Raw genomic sequence first — 5,000 nt, 5'->3', positions numbered from 1 at the left:
ACATTACACAATCAACAACCTGATCAACTCGATGCGAAGGAGATGTGTGGCACTGCGTGAGGCAAATGGTGGTTACACCAGATACTGACTGGTTTTCGGACCCCCCCAGTACAGTAAAACTGCACATTTTAGAGTGGCCTTTTATTGTGGCCAGCCTAAGGCACACCTGTGCAATAATCATGCTGTCGAATCAGCATCTTGATATGCCACACCTGTGAGGTGGATGGATTATCTCGGCAAAGGAGAAGTGCTCACTAACACAGATTTAGACTGATTAGTGAACAATATTTGAGAGAAATAGGGATTTTGTGTATATAGAAAAAGTCTTAGATCTTTTAGTTCAGCTCATGAAAAATGGGGGCAAAAACAAAAGTGTTGCGTTTATAATTTTGTTCAGTGAATATATATATAGATGCCTCACTTCGTTTTGAAACGGCCTCTGAAATGCAAAGGCCGCCTTTGATGAAATTTCATTAAGAGAAACACTAAATGTTATAGTTACTAACGTGTTTAATGTGATGAACATTACAGTAAAATGCAGTCAGCTGTACACCTGTGATAATGCTTCTCGTCTGTGTGTTTCTACTGCCGTCTGTCGATGTGATGGAGCTCAAACTGCTACTCTGTGTTTCTTAAATAGTCACACAAGGTGCTGGACTGATCTGAACTCCTGATACACTCACACACACACACACACACACAGTCTCACAATGGTTCTCTGATTCTTAATTGGGAGTGTAATCCTGAGGAATGTCTCTAATTAGCAAATACTGCAGTTCAGCCTGTTCCTACACATACACACACACACACACACTCACACATACACACACACAAACTCTCATACACTCACACACACACACACACACACTCACACACACACACACACACACACACACACACACACACACACACACACACACACACACACACACACACACACACTCTCTCTCTCTTCTACACACTAAGAACACACTTCCCTTATTCTTCCAGTAAGGTAAATAGAACATTTGCTCAGAATTATCTGGTGTTTAATAATGTTCTCATTAGCACAAAGGGGAAAAAAGTTTTATTTCTGAAACGTTGTAGTTGGATGTTCGTCTAACGTTTTTTAAATGTTACTACTTGTTTCAGAGCGTTCAGAGAACGTCCAAAAGTAACGTTCCCATAATGTTTGATGAATGATACAATAGACTGTTACCTTAATTAGTTTGCTTGCTTGTGTGTTACGTTGCTCAGTGTGTGTTCGTAGTTAAATAAATACCAAGACAATTTTCCAAATTATATACTTAATTTTTTTTTAAAAAGTAAAAATGCATGTTGCTGTTTACATGTTTACTGATACACAGTAAAATCATCAGTGTTAAACAAACACTGCTCAGTTTTAATATGGACCCAATCTATAGAGAGTAAAAGTAACACTGAAGTAATGTTGCAGTTAGTGAAATAAAGTAGATTCACTCTATACGTGATGATGGAGCATTAGTGATGAACACCTGCTGTTAACAAGCAGAATCACTGAGGATAAGTGGAACAACAGGAACAGAAAAAAGAGAAGCGGGGCAAAAACAATAACTACAACTGACTTACAGTCACACAGTCTTAGATTAATACAGTTTTTCTCAGTCGCTTTGGTGCGTTTTTCACATCATCCCTAACATGTGCAAAATAATAAGTGCATTTCTCAGAACAATTTGTACAAACTGCAATATATTATAGATATGTTTCTAAAGCTAGTCCGTCACTAAAAATCCTTAGTACATCTCTCAAAAGTAAGTATTCATGCCAATGATCATGTCAGTTTCATCAGAATGATAAGTCATTGAGTCATTGTTCACGAACAAGGTCGTCAAAATGTTTAGGCATGTTGTCAATTGTAACTGTGTACTTTGACAGTATAACCTGATGTAAACTTACAGTAGGCTTCAGTTTGGATGACAGTTACTGTATTGAAATTGCACAAGGCTGCACTTCTATGGCATATATCAATTCCAACAGTACTATTTACATATTACTGTATGTGGGTTATTGATAGAAAGAGAATGGACAGGATTTTGTTTTTCACAGCTTTTACTAGGGATGTAACAATATATCATGTCACAATATATCGCAATACAAAAATCCAACAATATGTATCGTGGATCGTGACAATCTGTATTGTGTGTAGTTCACCCAAAATAAAAAAATTCTAAAAGAGTTGTAGTGTCAGTACTACATTACATAAAATACTATATATATATATATATATATATATAATGTTGAATATAATGTATAATACTGCAATGGAGGAATATTTGTGGATCCTGATAATGCCAAATGTCTGATGTTACCACTAAAAGTGTCCAACATTCTTTTAAATAAATCTAGTCAGTTCAAGCATATTCATCTAAAATAATTCTGTATTTTCAGCTCCAGAATCATGAATATTGCTATTCTGGTGTCTCTATTGTCCTGTATTTCCAGCACTATTCATTTACACACACACAATGTAATACCAAAATTAGCATTTTACTGTAATCAACAGTTCATTTTTTGTTAATTTTTTTATCAAATGTCTTGGAGTATCGCAATACAGTAATATCGTATCGTGAGTTCAGTATCGTTATATGTATCGAATCGTGACATGAGGGAATCGCTACCCCCCTATCCTTTACTAGTGCTACTTTATGAAAGAAAAAAACTAAATAATTTACAGTAAGAAAAAGACAAGGGGCACAAAGGAAAAAAAAACTAAATTAGAACGAAACACAGGAAACACCCACAAGTTGTGGTCCGTCTATATGCTTGCCAATTGATTACTGTATTCATGAGATGCACCTTTGAGCAATTTAGACAACTGGTTGATTGTTGGTTGAACTAACACTTTACATTCCTTCATGAGTGAGAGTCAATTTCACCTGCACGATTCATCAATTCACGTTTTTTTTACAAAAGGTCTAATAGAATTGTGTAAAACTATGCTTGAAAGTTATGACAAATAGTTCAACAATTTTGCATGTAATGGCTTATGCAAGGAACTAATGCTTAGATGTTTTTAGGGGTAAGATTATTCAACAGACAACCATATACTATGTTTTGATCAACATGACATGAGCAATTGAAAATGTGGAAAAAAGCTGACACTTGTACATTATCAATTGCAATATGTACAAAAGCAATTACAATTTGTTCAAAGGAATAAGAAATTGCTTTAATGATGTGCACAAGTGACTAGATGATTTGGAATGTGTACAAGTAGTATCAAGAATTGCACTTTTGATCTAAGAAATGCACCAAAGCGACTGAGAAAAACTGTAATATCAACAAATAAAATGACAAATAAAAAATAAACATCTCATCAGAGAATGATTAAACAACTCCAAAAACAGCACTACCATATTCACTTATCACAAACCTTATTGGCTTTATTTATTTCATATGGTACATGTACAAAGGTTGTTGAAACCCTTTATTTGGGCTCTTGTCCACTGACTTTAGTTGAATTCATTATCTTTCAGCAATTGTTAAAAGTCCTGATATCACTATTGTCAACAATATTTCATGCTCCTGAATACAATGACACTTTTATGTGCACTTTTTTGAATCGGTGACTGACAGCTGGATTTTGACACATCTGAGTTCCCAAAAGAGTATGCATGTCTTATAAAATGGCAACTCAGTCTTGAACTTTCATTATCACGTCAGTTTTACTTATCTCATTGGAAAAACTCTTCTCATAACCCTTGTTATTGAACAAACTGATTATGATTGTGTACAGATCTTTTGAAATTGGAGACAATTCCTTTGAGGCTTTTAATCATTTTACCAGTTTACTACTGACATTGATTAATAATGTAATAATAACTAAAACAATTTCAGCAGAGGAGGAAAAATAAATTACAGTTATAAACATATAATTCAATAAATCATATTAACTTTGTATTGTTTTTCATTTACATCGTGAATGTTTTAAATATAAAAAACAATGCTTGCCCCCAAAACACTGCTTGCATACAGACAGCTTTCCAACTCACACTCAACCCCGCGAGCCACGAGATTTTTCAGCAGGCAGTGTGTGTGTGTGTGTGTGTGTTTGTGTGTGTGTGTGTGTGTGTGTGTGTGTGTGTGTGTGTGTGTGTGTGTGTGTGTGTGTGTGTGTGTGTGTGTGTGTGTGTGTGTGTGTGTGTTTGTGTGTGTGTGTGTGTGTGTGTGTGTGTGTGTGTGTGTGTGTGTGTGTGTGTGTGTGTGTGTGTGTGTGTGTGTGTGTGTGTGTGTGTGTGTGTGTGTGTGTGTGGCCTGGTAAACCCTACATTATGGGGACAAAATGTCCCCATAAGGATGGCAATATCTGAAATCCTTGTTCGTGTGGGGACATTTTTTTGTCCCCATGAGGAAAACAGCTTATAAATCATACTAAGTGATGTTTTTTGAAAATGTAAAAATGCAGAAAGTTTTCTGTGATGGGTAGGTTTGTGTGTGTGTGTGTGTGTGTGTGTGTGTGTGTGTGTGTGTGTGTGTGTGTGTGTGTGTGTGTGTGTGTGTGTGTGTGTGTGTGTGTGTGTGTGTGTGTGTGTGTGTGTGTGTGTGTGTGTGTGTGTGAGTGATGGGTAGGTTTAGGGGTAGGGGCAGTGTGTGTGTGTGTGTGTGTGTGTGTGTGTGTGTGTGTGTGTGTGTGTGTGTGTGTGTGTGTGTGTGTGTGTGTGTGTGTGTGTATGCGTGCGTGCGTGCGTGCGTGCGTGCGCGCGTGTGTGTGTGTGTGTGCTGCTGACACACTCCTGATGGTAAATCCAGATTAGTGTGGCTAAAACAGGCTGCAGGACTGATGCATGAACCCTAATACACAGACCCGCTGTCACCCTCAATAACTCAGACACACACACACACACACACACACACACGATTATGGGGCCGCGAGCTGAACCAGCACAGCCTGACACAGACGAGACGATGTGGAGACGTTTGTGTTTCCAAACGTCTGCAGAACACAAATCCGATCGGATCTATTAAACAAAATAAATTACTGA

At 37.3% G+C, this 5,000-nt stretch overlaps 1 long non-coding RNA gene across 1 annotated transcript in view; it reads left to right on the top strand.

Moving 5' to 3' along the window:
- The window catches only part of LOC143738286 (uncharacterized), a 16,044-nt gene that overhangs the window by 10,148 nt on the left and 896 nt on the right, over positions 1-5,000 (top strand). The window lies entirely within an intron of this gene.

This window comes from Siphateles boraxobius, unplaced genomic scaffold (assembly GCF_051911475.1).
Source record: "Siphateles boraxobius isolate OS27281-9 unplaced genomic scaffold, OSU_SipBor_1 143, whole genome shotgun sequence".
Taxonomy (NCBI): Eukaryota; Metazoa; Chordata; class Actinopteri; order Cypriniformes; family Leuciscidae; genus Siphateles; species Siphateles boraxobius.
Note: the sequence above shows the minus strand (reverse complement) of the source record. Positions and strands in the feature narration are given on the sequence as shown.